General features: G+C 37.6%; 1 protein-coding gene across 6 annotated transcripts in view; it reads left to right on the top strand.

Moving 5' to 3' along the window:
- DPH6 (diphthamine biosynthesis 6) overlaps window positions 1–17,960 on the top strand; it is a 428,870-nt gene that overhangs the window by 284,223 nt on the left and 126,687 nt on the right. For 5 of the 6 annotated variants that reach the window (XM_057306216.1, XM_057306212.1, XM_057306215.1 and 2 more), the window contains one exon: window positions 14,545–14,671. The exons of the other annotated variant lie outside the window; for it this stretch is intronic. The gene's annotated coding sequence lies outside the window, so the exon portion shown is untranslated. The remainder of the gene's footprint in view (window positions 1–14,544; window positions 14,672–17,960) is intronic. 6 annotated transcript variants of the gene reach the window in all.

Here is a 17,960-nt window from a genome sequence, read left to right as displayed (position 1 = left end):
TTGCTCAGTGGTTGGGCACCTGACTCTTCATTGCAGCTGAAGTTGTGATCTTGGCAGGGTGGTGGGATCCAGGCCCGAGCTGGGCTCCAAGTGGCTGGAGTCTGCTTGTCCCTCTTCCTCCCGCCTCGCCCTCCACCCCACTCACTTGTATGTGTGCTCTCTCTCTCTCTCTCTCAATTAAATGGATGAATAAAGCAGCCATCATGTTATCCTAGTATGTAACAAATATACATTTCCCAGCATAAAATAAGTACTGACTTGCTTTAAGAAGATATAGTTTTGTTGTTATTTTTCTTTTCCTTTTACAGTGTACAATTAGAATACTATCTACATTGCGTAGAGCAATGCTCACCATTATATTTCCAACATTTAGATAATGCTTTTTTTTTTTAAAGTAATCTCTACACCCAACGTGGGGCTCGAATTCAGGACCCTGAGATCAAGTGTCACATGCTCTTCTGACTGAGCCAGCCAAGTGACCCAGCAAAATACTTGATACATAGTAGGCATGCAATAAATATTTGACTAAAAAAATACCTAATTAATCAATACAAAACTCATCTATTTGCAAAAATCTTAATGGATTGATACTTTCGAATAATCTTTTTCCACATTAGTCATTTTTTAAGGGTAAGATCTAATCAAGGAATGTCAAATCTTTGATTATCTAGTGTCTAATTTGAACTAATTAAATTTTTTCCTCTTTTAATTTAACCTAGGTAGATGTTGGCTAGTACACAAGGCAAGAACACCAAAAAAACATCTTACTGCCTTCCATTTTGCCATGCTAGCCCTAGAATACTGTCATCTTCCTGGTTTTGGAAACCTAACCGCCCTTCAGACTGTACCACCATGACACCTGTTATTCAAAACCTCTCTCCTCTATCCTTTCTTTCTTTGTTCTCTAGAGAACCTCTGGGCATTTGGCTTAAATTCCCCATTGCTTGAAATCTAACTTATTTCCTTTGAGGAGGCCAATACTTCTCCAGTGGGGGAAAGAGAAACCACTCTACTGCATCTCCCCTTTGAAGAGCTCAACCTTTAATTCTTAGGGAATCATTTTGCATTAAACCAACTGCCTGGAGTCTATATTGTAATAGCATCACATTGTCAGACCCTTACCCTTCTTCAAGCCCTCCTGCCCTCATTTTATGAGATGTGGGGTTTTTTTCCTCTTTCTTCTATCATATACCCATTCTCCTCCTGCATCCCACTCAGCATTTTCCTGTTCTATTCAAAGAGGATCTTCTTCTCCAAGGTCATTTATATTCAGCTATTTGCTGAATTATATTCAGCCAATGTGTTGTAGTTACTCCATTCTTTTTTATGGCATAGGACTATCCAGATAAAAGCTTGGTAATCTGTCATCCTTGAATTACATTAGAAAAATAAAATAAAATAATGACATGGAAAATAATTGATCGAGGAGTCAAGAAATTTGGGTTCTAGTCCTTACTGTTTTTCTCCTCAGCCACAAGTTAAAATAAATGGCAGTTAATTCAACTATGACCTCAGTTTTCTGAAAAAATAATATTCCCTTCTATCTCTAACATTGCCTTTGACCATTTCATTCATTTATTTATTCAACCAATGCTGTTTATCAAATTCTTACAGATTTTTCCAGCACTGTGTCAGGTATTCAGTTAGGATACAGAAATGATTAAGAGATAGTTCTCACCTCCGTGATACAAGTTACCTTGCTTTCTGCATGAAACTTTGAGGGAGATGATTTTTCTATAACAGAGACGTTGAATCTTGACTTCTGACGGAGCTTCCTAGGCAGGGTCTTTTAAAAGTAGAGCATTAAATTTTGTAATATCACTGTATCAAAAGGACAATAAATTATTTTAAAAATAGTTTCTATATCTAGACATATTTGGAGTATTATTTTAAAAGAATGCATTTATATTTTTTTATAATGACTTCCCAGTTGTACTTATGGTAGTATGTTACCTATATTCAACTTTTAAGAATTTTGAGCAGGCAACTTGCTTCCGTGATGACTTTTCAGATAAAGATTTCTGATCCTGTTATGCTTGCCATTAATTTCAAAATATAGGAAGGTGCATCTTTAGTATCCTTCAAGAAAAACTTGACACATTTCATGTTTGCTTACCTGAGGAAACTGCTTTTAAAAGAAAGAATAGATAGTTTTCCAAGATGAATAGTTCTTCCTGACTTACACTCGACTCAAAGGATAGAATAAATGAATAATTTTGTATGCAAGTTTCTTGGTTTGCTTACAACTTTCTGCTAAGACTCCAGAGACCTTTAAGCAAAGGATTCCACCCAGTACATTTGTTGTATGTGTATGTGTGTGTACATTTTTTTTCAGAAAGCATATGTTAGAAGGGCTATTAAGCAATTAGCTTCATGCATATAGATAGTTCATTTTGCACCAAACCATATGATGTGATTGGAATTTATAGAAAACCATCTTTCTTGCCAGGAATTGAGGCAAGTTAATTCTCTAGTTTGGAGAAGTGTGGTCTTATGGCTGCAATCTGTACCCTTAAAAATTAGGAGTCTAGTATTCTATATTCGATTGCTTAGAAAAGAATATAAAATATGAAAATTGTCTTTATTAAATATAGAAATTGGAAAAAGAAAAAGAAAACCCAAGTAGAGTACCTGGTTCATTTTTCATGCTCACTAAACGTCTGTTAACTTACAGTAAAATGAAACCAGCAGGGGTTGAGATTAGTTTAGTTTAGTTTTGTTTTTTATGAAAATATGTGCCATAAAGTTTTGTGTCCTTGTCAGACTTGGCCTGAGCTTTCTAGCAGTCTATACAAAAAAGGGGGATGCCATCAGTGAAAGAACCTGTAATGTCAATGAGATGAAAACAGACTGGCTGTTCAGGTGAAGCCCAGCTACTTCTAGGGATTTAATAACTCTTTCCAGAATGAATGAATGATACTGAAAGCTGCAGAAGATTTCTTCCATTTGCATTTTTAGGAGGTCCCTTGGCTCTTCACTGTCTTGACAGTAACCAGCAAAGAACTTCATGTAGCTATTTCTCAGGTCAATGGTCAAGGACAACTGCTTTTAGGGGGACGACACACCACCACTGCTTGATAGGATAATGTGTCTTAATTCAAAAACTACTCCAAAATACCTAGAAATCCTGAAGCAGAGGTAGATCGATTGCACACACTTCAGGCACGTATATATTTTCCATGTGTAGAATAAGATTCATTGCCACCTTTTAAAGTTCTAGTTGTGCTTTACAAAGGGAGTGTGTTACCATCTTGTCTCATTTTTCTGGTACTCATATCCCTGGCCACAACCATTAATCAGTAATTTTTTCCCTCTTTTTTGAGGGGTGGAGATTATACTAAAAATCCGCGGAATGTCTCCTACAGGATGTAAAATTCAACGTGATTGGCCTTTTGTAAATATTAAGCAAAACCAGTAAATCAAAATGATAAGATTAACATATTTTAGCAGAAGCATCCATATGAAAGGAAATGTTGACATTCTTTATGAAAGCTGCTTTTTCCCTTTACTGCTGCCATTTTTATTGTGGATTTCCCTGTTCAGCACTTAGTTCCAATTTTTTAAATGATCCATTTCAACACTAGACAGCAATATTCTTCCAGTCATATGAGTTTTTGGTTGCATTTTATTACATTAAAGATTGCAGAGCTCTACTGTGAATTATAGTATTAACATTTCTTGTATTTTAGAGGACTGTGTTCAGAAGAATTCATGTGACAGTCCAGGAATTCTTTGTTTGGGCCTTTGAAGAGGGAACTCCGATGTAATTTAATCTTTAGTGGTAACCGGGTCAAGAGCTCATTACATAATTTCAAAAAATTCAGAAGTACAAAAGCAGTAGATAATCCATTCAAGAATCCCAAGAGGTATTTGATTTAAAGTTGACTTACTCAGAAAAAAAAATAAAAAATAAAGTTGACTTACTCAGTTGAAGATGATAATACTTTCAAGTAGTAACCAATTTACCTGAATATAGTTTTTGCCCAGAACTTTGCTTATAAGTTAGTTGCCTGAGCTCAAAATGCAGTTTTCTTAGAAACGGTGCTATAAATTCAAGTCCATCCAATGGATACTTAAGTGCCAATGCTATCTCAACCCTTAAGAACTTACTTGCTGGTGTGGAAAAAAAGGCAAGGACACAAATAACTCAGCAAACCTCTTTTCAACACATTGTCAAGTGCCTGATAAAGCAAGCTCAAACATGGCAGAGAGCCACCACTGAGCTTCAGAGTCAAAAAATGCATAAATTGTTACAAGCTTATTCTATAGATCAGCTACCCAGAATTTGGGAGGTTTGTGCTAATATCTTACTCTCAACTGATTGTCATTTCTTCTTCTTCAGCATAAGTACCCTGCTACACAGCTACTCCCCCCAAAAACGGAGGGGTGATAGAAAGCTGTTCTGGCTGATGAATAATCAGAACTTTGCTGGATTTAAGAACTTTACCCTTTTTTTATTAAGCTTAAAATCTCTACCAAGGACTCTCCTATCACTTAGGAATATGATTAATATTGACCTCCCCCCCAAAAAAATAACAAATTGTGAAAGCATTTTATCTCTTTTATATCTTCACCCAAAGTGGCAGAGTTTCTGACACCATAGTCTGTTTTCACTTGTGGTGAATTTATTTTGTGATCTCTTCAGCATAGCACAATATTCTTGTTAATATTTTTTGAGAATTGTTTAGACTGTTTTACCTTAAATTTCATGTTTGCATTTGGAAGCAAGTTTTTCTTTTTCCTGTGGATCCCATTATAAGTGTGATTGAGAACCCTATTCTATTAAATAAGGAATACCTCATCTTATCAATACTTGCATTTCCATCCTACACTCCCAATCGGAGAGGATATTTAAAATATTTAACATCTACTGTAGCACCCGCTCTTGACCCACAAGCCAGCCCACCCTTCCAGGTTCTTTTGTCTCTCCTGGGCTCCCTTGGAACCAAATTCCCATGGTGGCTGAAGTTCCCATAGCTTCAGAAGAGATGAGGACCAGCCAATCTGTGGGCATCCCTGTAGGAGCCACTGGCCGTGCCCAGGAGGGAAGGCTTTGAGAGATTGACTGGCACAGGCGTCAACTAGTCAGAGTGAGAGCAGGTTTCTGCAAAGCAGAGCATGAACTCTTTATTCACTATTCCAAGGGCATCCTGAGTGAGAAGCCAGCGTGGCCAGGGCACTTTTACCAACCTGTGGGGGACGTTTCAAATATTTTAATAATCTGTGGAGCCTTACCTATAAATACTGAGTGTTATTTTTAATAACCCATCATAAGAAACTGCATCTACAGACTTAAGGCAATTGTGTGTGGATAAAAGGGCATTTTTAGCCTGCTGTCTAAGTGCTTCTTTGTCTCCCATACTTGAATAGAACTTTCTTCTACTTCGAATGTGGGTTCAGTGCCTGCAAGACTTTTGGTATCTGCTTACCCAAACTTTTGCCTCCTTCCTTCCTAAGCCTTAGTTTCCTCTTCTGTTAATGGTTTACATTATTAGTGTTCCAACATATGGCTACTGTGAAGTTTAAATGAAATAATACAGGTGAAACCCTTAGTGCAATGCCTGGAATAGCACTAGCCATCATCGCCTTTTCACAGGATCTGCAGTTAATAGATTTTATAGTCGTATATGCAGGTGTATAGCTGATTGGTACATTTTACTACATGAACACATACTGGGCATTGTGTTAGAACAAAAAGATGACCAGAAAAGTAGGTCATTATTGGGTGTGAGAAGTATTCATGCTTTCAGACACTATAGGGCTATTGTGTACTTTGACAACTTGAAGAAGGCTGGGGTGGCAGGGGCTGATGTCAGCTCGTGGCTTCTGGGCTTTTATTCCTAATGAGGAAGAGGTATTCTTGCTCTCCAGACAGAGGGAGATCCTTTGTCAAGCTTCAGGTCTCCCTGTACTCATATATTATCTTTTCCTTTGACTTCTGCTCAAAACCAGGTAATAGAGCATATCTTAAAAGCACTAATGTCAGGAAACCCCAGGCTCTTTCATCTCTGGGCAAGATGAATGAGAAGATTGTCATAAAAGATATGGAATCTTAGGAGGAAATAAATAAAAATGAATCCTAGAGGGCAGCATTAAAAAAGTGTATAGAAAAACTCTGTTAACAAGTAAATGAGTATTTTTAACAAGGGTTTCTTGTCATCCTCTTTGACTGGCATCAGAGTCATTTGAACCATGTCATCTTAGGTGCTCTGAGCAAATGTCAGTTACAATCAGCTCTCCTGATGAAGACTAAACATCAAAATAGGAGTGTGAAGGAAGCGGCGTGCCACACCATTTGCTGAGAACTTCTTTGAGCCACGTCTATTTGTTTCCTCTTCCCTGTTGGTGTTTTCTCACATTCACGATACGCTTTTTTGTGTGTTCTGACTTTCCTTCTTGAAAGTCTTTATTCACAAGTGGGTGTTGTTGTCCCAGTCACCTATTGGTTTGGCCTTGACTAATTACTTAACCTTTCTTGATGTTTTCTTCATCATGCATGAGGGGGGAAAAATTCCTCAGGTGCATTTCGAAACCTCCCACCGAATTCTCTAGTTGTGATTTCTAAACCAAAACTGCTTGTATTATTGTAACTCTAAAATTTCTTGGTTTGATAAATACATTTTCCTTATATTCTTTGAAAGGGTCTTATTTAAAACACTTTCCTCCTGTTCTTTCCATGCAACTACCTTCGTTACTTCGCATGAACCCTTCTATGACCATCTAGATTAATAAGTGAAAGCCAAGAATAAAAGGGAGAGAAAAACGTGCAGCTGATTTTATGTATGAGAAGGTATTAAACAATAATTGCAAAAGTTAAACTGTACCCAAATATTGGTACTTTATCTTTGGTTTGCATGTCTGTTGATATGATTTTCTTTGTTAAAGAAAAAAATCCTTTTTAATATTAAATGAAAAAAGTCTTTTTTCATGAAGTTGGGATCATTTAACAAAGCCAATTTAGTGACTGTCCCAATGTCTCTGTCCTTTCATTGTTCTTACAAAGGGGAAAGCTCAGAAAAACTTCTTATTTCAATGATACTATTTCATGAAAATATTTTTCTATTCAGATATTAATCATAGGTATTATAAATTTAGTTTCTTAACACATACATTATATTTAAGCTTGTTATTAATATTACTTTTGAGATGGAAGATACGAATTTAGTGTTATAAATGTGTGAAATATTCTTTGATGTATTAGATCTTTTAATATTATTCAATATAGCACATATCATTTTGAGTTACAAGCATTAACTTACACCTCTATCTCTTTCCCCCTTTCAAGATTGTCAGTTTCTAGAAAGCAACAACCTTGCCTGCCTTATGTTCATTTCTTATCAACACATAGGTTCTTGGCATGGTGCCTGGCAAATAGTGGGTGTTTTAAAATGCTCTGTAGATAAATAAATGAATGAGATGGATGTTACAGATGCACACAAATTGTGTAGGATTACTATGCTATAAGTGTACAAATTCAGTAGTCTTATAAAATAATGTCAGTTAATTATCTGTATCTTAACATACATCAAGAAGCAGCAAAGGACCCTGTAAAGATCAAGACTCAAGCTTCATCCCAAGAAGGTTATATAACTCCATCTTCTGTAGCAAAATGGATGTGGTCACTGAAAACCTTTTCTAAAGCTTGGGGTGGCACCTATGGTTGTTCACACATGGGGGCAATAATGGTTAAACCTGACAGTAATTGGGGGGGGCGGGGAAATAGACCTACTTTGCTTTCAAATGGGACTACCACCTAAAGAGAGGCAATTCATGGTCAAAAGATAGGCTAGAAGGAAGAGGGAACTGAGATTTATGATCTCTACTCATACCAGCCACTATGCCAGGAGCTTTACTGTTGCTTCCCGCAGTTCTTACAACGGCACGAGGAGTTAGGCAGTATTTTTCCCTTTTACTAACGAGGAAACAAGTTTCTCACAGCTATCAAGTAGGGGTCCCAGGATTTTAAACTGGGGCTGTGCAATACAAACCCTTTTGTGCAGAGAACATGATTGTATTTCACCCCTGTCTTAAGTCCTTTCTGAAATAAGGCAGGGCATAAATCCATGACACAAATTATTCTCACCAGCCTTATCAGAAGTCAGATCCATGTCAGCAGTGGGGAGAGTGAGTATCAGGGAGGGTCTTCATAGTGGAAGCGCACAGACCTGGACTTGAGATGGACCATATCCCTGTTCTGCCTCTTGGTGATCTTGTACAAGTTACTTACTCATGCTGATCCTAATCATTTATAAAATGAGGATGGCCATAGAATTTCGAAATGACAACTACAATCAAGGCCTGAAACAGAGAAGGCCTTCGAAAGGGGTTGTTGCTTGAATCACCATTTACGTAGAATAATGCTTCGTTCTTCTTTCTGGGTGTGCTACTTAAAGAGAGACTTGGCTGTTGGAACACAACAGAAAAAGAAAAACATTGTCTCTAGGGAGAGCTTAGCTGATTTTATGACAAGGGTCTATACCTCAAGCTAAGGTCAGTTTGATGTAAAATGCCTTTGATGTGCAATGAAATATGGCCCATTATGCTGAATTTATATTTTTGCTTGTTATTTGCTTCATTATAAAGTGATTGATGATACATCTTGAAATTCACCAAAATTTCAAACTATTTTTTGCAAAAAAAATTACAAAAGTGACTTCAGGGGATTTGCAGATGTACTATAAATTACAATCAATGCCATATCAAGTACAATGGAGAAGTCAAACAGGGAGAGATAATTCCAAGTTCAGCAGATAATTCCAGTGTTGGGGTTTGCCCAGCTCTTAAATTATGGAACACACTCTCTGAAGCAAAAGGAATATGAGAAAAATGGCCAGTACCTTTGTGGTACCAATATGAGAAGAGTGATAGAAAAACTGAAGTGTAGCATGAAGTAAAGCTGGTGACAATGCTAAAACACCGAATCATGACAAGTCATTTAAATGCTACTTTAAGAATTAGAGCAAAGAAGTGATCTTCTCATTGCTTGGGAAGCCTACTGTAAAGTTACAAGTTTAAAGAAAAAGGCACCACTGTTGTCTTTCTATTCCGTTTCTGTCCAGTCCAGCCAGGATGATCCCCCTCCAACGAGAAAGGCAAAACACTGACAACACTAACAATAGTACTTCGCTACTGATACCAGGCCTTTAATGCTTCTTCACGTCCCAGGGCAACAGTCCTGCCGAAATCAGAGTGCACAGAAATCATGAACTGTAACTGGTGAAAAGTAGGACTGTGCCCTTGCCATTCCCTTCTTTTAAACTTCTAATTAAATTACTTTGTAAGACTACTTCTTAAATTATAAAATATGATAAATCAAAAATATAATAAAAGAAGCAGACCCAAGAAGCATCCAGACAACCTGAGTAATTATTGCCCCCCACCCTCCAACAACAAGGAGCTAGGCATAAACACTCATGAAATGTAAACCACTGCATCAGGCAGCTATTCCCCAATTTATGAATGGGTACCACTAAGCAACTCTGTCTATGTCATTTTCAGCATTTAAATCAATTCATTCAGCTCTTGACGGTGCATTTGCAACCCAACCTGGCTAAATCATCCAGAATGGAATCCTACTCAAAATTAGACGATAACGAAACAGCATCCTACGGTGGAAAGAGCACAGGCTGTAGACAGATGGGTTTTTAGGCAGGCTCACCAAATGATTAGCTGTGTAATTATAAAATGGGGATAACAGTACTACTTGTCAGTTGTCATTGTGACTCAATGCAATGATACATTTGGGGAAACTGGTATTTATTGAGCACCTACTATGCGTCAGGTTGCCAAGCATTTAATCTTCGAGGCAACTTAATGAAGTAGATATTACAGAGCCAGGCTTTGAACCTGAGTTTTAGTCCAGACTTCATGCACCTTCCATATCACATAGTAAGACGCCAGACATGGTACTTAGCACAAAGCAGGCCCTCAAGAGATAGTTACTGAATGGAATAAATAGCATGATTATAGTGGAAGTGACCAAATCATCAAACCTATTCTTTAAAGTTTAGGCCAAAATCATCTTTTATGCATTATAAGGGAAAATTGGGTGGTGTCTCAACTAATAACTTAGGCACAGAACCTATACTTAAGCTATTTGATTGAATAAGTTGTTGAAATCAGAGAATCATTAAGAAATGAACTACACGTGCCCTAAAACATTTATATTTTAATTTAAATAAATTAAAATAAATAAATGTACATTAATTCACTAGTCTTTTGGTGTAGGACCTAAATCTTGTCTTGGCATGTCCTGTTTGTGTTGGATATTTGTTGCATAAATCCTACTCATAATACAGTACCTACAATTTCTATTTTCTTTTTCTATAAAATGGAGCAACACATTAAATACTTATGAAGTAATCTGAGTGAAAAACATTTCTAGAATTTAACAATTTTTCTAATCTTTTGCACCTGAATTAATAGCTTTTTTTATTGTGGTTTTTAAAAAATACACACACATACCAGGAGACCTACTCTCTTAACAAATGTTTAAGGATACGTTGCAGTATTGTTAACTATAAACACAATGTTATACGTCAGGTCTCAAGGACTTTGTCATCTGGTATGACTGAAACTTTATACCCATTGAACAGCAGCTTCCCACTTCCTGCCTCTCCCCAGCCCTTGGCAACCACCATTCTACTTTCTGCCTCTAGGCCTACTTCAGACACCTCATTTAAGTGGAATCATGCCATATTTGCTTCTCTGTGACTGGCTTATTTCACTTTGCATGCTGTCTTCAAGGGTTTTTTTGGTGGTGGTGGTGGTTTTTTAATCTTTTGTTTTCTTTATTTTTAAATTTAAATTCAATTAACATATAGTTTCATATTAACATATAATTAACATATAGTTTCAGAGGTAGAGGTCAGTGATTCATCAGTCTCCTATAATACCCAGTGCTCATCACATCATGTGCCCTTGTCAATGTCCATCACCTAGTTACCCCAAACCCCCGCTCCCCTCCCTTCCAGCAATCCTCAGTTTGTTTCCTATGATTAAGAGTCTCTTATGCATGATTGGATTTCCTTCTTTTCTGTGGCTGAATAATATTCCATTGTAGGTGTACACCGCATTTTCTTTATCCATCAGTCTCTCAATGGACACTTAGGTTGTTTCCACCTGTTGTTGCAGACTGTGAACCATCAGTCTCTCAATGGACACTTAGGTTGTTTCCACCTGTTGTTGGAGACTGTGAACAATGCAGCAGTGAACATGAAAATGCACGTATCTGTTTGAGATCCTGATTTCAGTTCTTTTGGATAAATACCCAAAAGTGGGATTTCTGAATCATATGGTACTTCTGTGTTTAATTTTTTCAGGAACCTTCATATAGTTCTCCATAGCAGCTACACCATTTTACATTCCCACCAACAGTGAAAAAGAGTTCCAATTTCTCTATATTCTCACCAACACTGACAACATGTTTTTAGTAACAGCTCACTTTTGTAAAGCCTACCCACGATATTCAACTTAAGTTTTATAGAAACAACTCTACTTTGTTTCACATCCATATTCCATAGGATATTGTAATACTTAATTGAAAGTACATAATAGCATATTCAAGTTTGGAATAAAAACAACTGATAATTTGTAACTGCACAGTTCAACTGGTAGCAGCAAAGTAGTAGGAATTCTGGAGAATAGTTAGTAGCCTACATTATTCATCCTGCCCTGAGTATCACCAAATGCATTTATAGAAAGAGTAGAAAGGGCTACTTAGGTGGAAATGAGTGAAGAGAACTCCTACTTCTTGAAATAAAGGGGTTGGTCAAGGTGACCTGTGAGGTCCCTTCACGATCAAAATAGGCATTTGTGGTGGACTAAAAATCACCAAACTGGATTAGAAATTCAAAGACATCATCAGGGTCTTACATTTAAAGATCCCTTGAAAGTTTTAATTGAGTGTACACGTTTCACACCTTGCATATGGCTCCCTCCCCAAATTTTTTTGAAGATATAAAGGAATTGGTACAGGCTTTCTTCTCATTTAAGAGGTTCACCTCTATCTGAAAGCTGATGCTTCTAAAATGCACTGGGAGTGGGGTGGGTGGCTAGACCAGGCATCCAGAGGCGTGGATTCAGGTGCTAACTCTCTAACTGGCAGGGAGGACCATAGAGCATTGAACAGCTGTGGACTGTGGCTCTGTCCAATCTCACAGTTTTATAATTCCGTAGAGAATTTATAATTCTTTACTATGTTCTCCACTCAGACATTTTCATGTGAAAATTGTCATGTTCTATGGCAGTAGCTACTACCCGAAAGGTTCGTCCCTATTTGCAACTCCACCCTTCCAGGCAGTGATCAGCCTGACATTTTTGTGTGTGGTTTTCTGTGTATTTTTTTTTAAACCAAAAACAACTCTGTCCCTTATAGCTGCTTGCCAGGCTGCTCTGTCACCTAATGTCGTAGTCATCCACAGTTAATTCCGTATTGCTCTAGGCTCTGCTTCGGCAGTAATTTAAAGCGTTTCTGTGCCCTCGCTGCTTGGAAAAATCACACTTCATAACGCTACACTCCAGTGTGTTGAGTGTCCTGCTGCTGTCTCTTCGTCATACATGACCAGTAGGCACAACTGTGTTTTGATGAGCAGCCCTTCAGTCCTGTGGGTCTGGTTGTTTTCGAGGACTTTATAGTCACTACTCTTCTCTTGTCACTTGATTTTCAGGTGGGATGACAGGTAACCCAGATGAAATTATTCCAAGAGGTAGATATAATGTCAGCAATTGTCCATGGTTTCTATGCCTGTGAAATATTAGAGAGCATTATTTTTTAAATTATTTTGTGTGTGTGTGGATGGGTTTTACTGCCACATTAAAGATGTGTTTTCTGCCAGTTTTTCTACATATGTGTCTTCTCTTTCAGTTCGGTTCTATTATTCTTAATCAATTTCTAATAAAACCTAAAAGCAGAATTCCCTGGAAGTTTTCAGTTTCCATATGTAAACTGTCCGTAGGATCTATGCTGGAGATGGCTAAGGGAGCTCAGTTGTTTTTAGTTATTGAATCTGTACAGTAAAATGCTGATACCACAAAGTGACCCACTGTCTTGTGTACGTACCTTCAAGGATACACAAGTCCTAGGTCACTAGTGCCATGACTTTCAACGTTACCCACAATCTATTGAGTTTGAAGAATTAACCCAAATTTTGAAATGCATGATCCAATTGATATAAACCGTTGGGACCTAGTTGAATGTGAAGATACTCAAAAATGTTTGCACTAAAGGAGGTGTGTCAGGAAACCCACTTATCCTCCTACTACAATAGAATATGGGTCAAGCAATTCAAAGAAATCAATCAACCTTAGGATATACGTGGCTTTTTGAAGGTCAACTTTGGAATCAATCAACCTTACTATATAGGTGACTTTTTTAAGGTCAACATGGGAATAGAACAACCTTAGTGTATAGGTAACTTTTTAAGGTCAACTTCTTCTTACTTAATGATCCTCTTGACCTTGCCGTGTGAATTTTTATGAAATGGGTAAGTTTAACTCTTGCTTGTAGGTTTAGATCTGCTCCAGGTTTTGAAGCCAATACTATTACTTTTTAGAGGGAAGATTACAAGTTTATTTTAGTAGCCTAGAAGACTCAGAATATGCATCCCTCTCTCCTAGTAATTACATTTCTAAGTTTCTTTTTTCTTTCTTTGAAAGATTTAGAGTAGCTTTCCTGGAACACTGTTAATGTCATTCTCTTTAAAGCATCTTGTCTATCAGACTTGGCTGAATGAATCCGTTGCACTAAACCCACACAAACACAGCAAACAAACACACAGCATCAGCTTTTCGAGTAATTTATGGAGCTGTAAGACGACGCAGATAAAGTTACTGATTGTTACATTTAGATCTGTTGCAGTTTGATTTATTGGAAATTCCATGAATTGGATTCTACAGTGTACTTCACTTATCTGAAAAAAAAAAATAAGGCTTTATTTAAAAAAAAAAAATCTCTCCTAAAAATAAGAATACATTCCTGGGACTATAAATAATACTTAGATGTGCAAAACACTGTTGAAGAGACAAATCGTTAACATGAAATCACCTTCTGAATGTCCAGGATAGATTGTTAGGATATATACATATATATCTGAACAATATACATATATATCCTATATATATATTTTTTAATAAATATATTTAATATATATACACACACATATATATACACACACACATATATATAGTTATATATCCTAACTATATATATGTGTGTGTGTATATATATGTGTGTGTATATATATGTGTGTGTGTGTGTATATATATATATATATAGTTTTGCACATCTAAGTATTACTTATAGTCCCATGAATGTATTCTCATTTCTAGGAGAGATATTTTTTTTAATAAAGCCTTGCTAATATTCACATCTATAGCCACCTCATTTTGGTTGATAATGCTGTTTCCCAAAAGATGGTTCTATTTTAACCGTGCTTTTTAAGGAAGAAACCCTAGTTTAATAATCTGAGATTGTATTTTGTCTCACAGAACTCATGTGTGTTTAGCTTGTATCATGATCGGTGTATTCCTTCGGTCCACCCGCAGCTTTCTTCTATCGGTTGTGCAACAGTCGTTGTAACGAACGTCAGATATGGCATGATATTTCAAGGAAGTTTAACTTGAACAATTACTGATTTCATCCAGACTCCGGAGCCTCTGTTTTGTCAAGAAGGTACTATTTTTAAAAGGATAAAATGCCTTTATAATCTATAATTATTTTCTGATCCATGACATTCTTATAGTCTCCTGATTAGCCAGCATTTGGTGCTTAACTTTACATTTTCGCTCTGCAGGGTCCTTTTAGACATTATTATTGCAAAGAAAAATCAGAAATCAAAGTGAATTCTTAGGATTGTTCTTGAAGCCACAGAGGTACGATTGCTGCCGCAGCCAAGCATTGTGCTGTGGAACTAACTCCCAGCTTGGTGCCCAGTCCCTGCTGAGAAGGCGATGTAGGGGAACTGGCAGAGTTTTACTACATCTGCTCCCTGCTGCTAATGAGCTTGAACCTGTTTCATTCTTATTATGCTTACTGTTTAGATATTTTGCTTGCAAAATTAATTCTTTCGCGGGGAGAACACATGAAAGAAGAGATGATTTGTAAAGTCGGGCTGTTTAAAAATTAAAAGGTATCAGCAAGGGAGATTAAAGGCTATAATGAGCGATATGGTTACTTAATATCAATTCAAGGGCAGAAGCTCAGGTGGTAAAGCTGGAGTTGTTTCTCAGCTCCAGTTCCTTCTGTAATGTGGGCTACAGCTTCCAGGAGGCACAGTCTCTGTTTTGCATTGGGCGTCTTCCCCAATATACTCTATATTCGTCAAAGAGATGTAACAGTATTTTTGCCTTTGAAAGCTTCCCTGGTTCTCTAAAAGGTGCCAAAGTTTTTGTGCTGTTTAGCCTCTGAAAACAATCAGCATTCAGCAGCCGCATTTTATGATAGCCAGGAACTAATGTACTGCCTGTTCCCAACCGCTTATAACCTGTTCCTGATCGCCTAAGCAGGAAGAATGAGAAGAACTCAGAGAGTAAAAAGGCCCTGAGATTATTCTTAATGAAATAATAATGATGCCATTTGGGTAGCCATGGAATCTTGCTGTTTAAATTACTTTCACACGTTCCTTTGTTCCTCACCTTAACTTTCAAAGATAATCATACAGGTATTGTCCATTTCATAGATGTAAGAATGGAAATTTGCAAATGCATGTCATTTATCATAACCGGCCGAAAATTGTCCATGGGTCAGTATAAATCAGTGCACATCTATGCTGATGGGGAGTGGGACCCTCATCTGTAGATTTGCAGGATCATCCTCACCACTCTCATTGTCGTCTTTGTCAGGATGATAAGCCCACAAAACTATCGACTTCTTGAATAGGAGCCAAATGTATTAGATTTTCAGCCAAAATTGCATGTTACTTTTGGTAATGATATGGTTTGAAACATTCTGCAAAGAAAAGCAAGTTACTCTACTACAGCATTTCTCAAACTTCTTACTCTTGAAAATGAGAAAAAAATGTTTGCAGATGTCCAGTTTGGGTCTGCATTATTTTTAGTATAATACTACTTGTACGTATAAAACTACACATGAGCTCCTTTACCTATAGCTTTTATCATTACACAACCAAAACAAATGTAGAGGTTAAATAAAAATAACCCTACAAAGCCAATACGACTGTAACTGAAAGTACCACTTTATTGTGGCACGTAACTGTAATTTCAGTCACAAGTCTATACATCTTTATGGGGCGTCTGGGTGGCTCAGTTGGTTAAGCATCTGCCTTCGGCTCAGGTCATGATCCCAGGGTCCCGGGATTGAGCCCCTCATTGGGCTCCCTGCTCTGCAGGGGGCCTGCTTCTCCCTCTCCCTCTGCCTGCTGCTCTCCCTGCTTGTGCACACTCTCTCTCTCTGTCAAATAAATAAATAAAATCTTTAAAGAAAACACAAGTATATACATCTTTACTTAGAAGGATAATCATTTTAATAATTCTATCACTGATTAATAAAGAAATATCATGAGACAGAGATATCCTATATCTTGTTAGATGTTACTTCTTCGCACCGCGAATGAGCTACTACAAAATAACACTTGAGAAGCTGGACTCGGGTAATGAAGCTTCTAAACAAATAAATGCTGGCTCCTAGGGTATGACTCCTTTCCTGGCTGGCGTAGCTACACTGCAGTAGGACATGGAGTGACTCCTTTCTCCCACCATTTCTCTCTATACGAACCATTGTAAAACCTTCTTTGAGCGGAGTGTCGTATCATTTGGCCTCTACTTGGCACAAGGGCATCATTTATATATTAAGTCCATCTGAGTTCTTTCCCTGTTAGTGTAAGACCGTTAAAGTAGTACATTACTCCACTGCACTATAATTTCCTGATGTCAAATCATAATCTCAATTTATTACATAAGTTAAGAAACTCAAGTCTTACTCTATTAAAATATCTTTAATGGTGAGTTTTTACTACGAAGCCAAGTTCTGTCTTTAGAGCTGACAAAGGACTCCGAGGGCAGTAACAGTGAATGCAGGAGCAACTGCAGTATTTCGCGTCCACGTTTGCATACGTTGGTGCCATACGCTGTAACCAGCGGGCGTGCTGCAGGATCGATGGCTGGGGCCAGTACAATGTCAGCATGCTCAAAAATACAGGTGGCAGGACCCAAATCAGAGGGGATCATCTACACAACTCTAAAACTGTTCTGTATTATCCTCGTGACAACCTTGAGGTAGGAATTAGTGTTAGCCCATTTTACAGAATAGGAAACTGGGAATTAAACGCCTGCCCTAAGATCACACAGCCAATAAGTGGTAGAGCCGGAAATGAAGCCCTCGTCGTCTAGCTAGTATTGGTGATATTCTTTTTGAATATATTTTAAAGTCTTTCTCAAAACTACCACTTCTGAAATTCATTCATTCACTGACTCATTCATTCATGCATGTGACATCAATTTATTTTTTAAATAGCGTTTTTTCTGATTATAATAGTAACATGCATTACAATAATAATATAATAGTTACAATAGCAATATAGATAACATTCACTACAGAAATTTGGAAAATTTATTACAATATGAAGAAGGGAATGAAAATCCCCTTCTCTCTCTACCCAAAGCTAAGGACTGGCTAATATTTTGGTGCATTTCTTTTTAACGATGTCCCCGATGTGGTCGGGCCCCCTAGGCAGCCTTGCTTTTTGCCCCCGAGCAGGAGTCAACACTTGGTCACCTCCCCTCAAAGCATACCTACCTACCTTTACAGGTGAGAGAAAAAACAAGGTTTCTCTGAAGTTTTTAGGAAGAGGCAAAAGGCAAAGGTTACAATACATACTGCACAGAAAAACTGAATAAAAAATCTCCACTAGACATCTGGGTTCTTTGCTGAGCCTCTGATTCCTATTAACTGCCAACTGCCTCAACTCCTTGTCCATCACCAGCCCTGCCACCCAGAGCTGGCC

The sequence above is a fragment of the Ursus arctos genome, unplaced genomic scaffold (genome assembly GCF_023065955.2).
Source record: "Ursus arctos isolate Adak ecotype North America unplaced genomic scaffold, UrsArc2.0 scaffold_36, whole genome shotgun sequence".
NCBI lineage: Eukaryota > Metazoa > Chordata > Mammalia > Carnivora > Ursidae > Ursus > Ursus arctos.
Note: the sequence above shows the minus strand (reverse complement) of the source record. Positions and strands in the feature narration are given on the sequence as shown.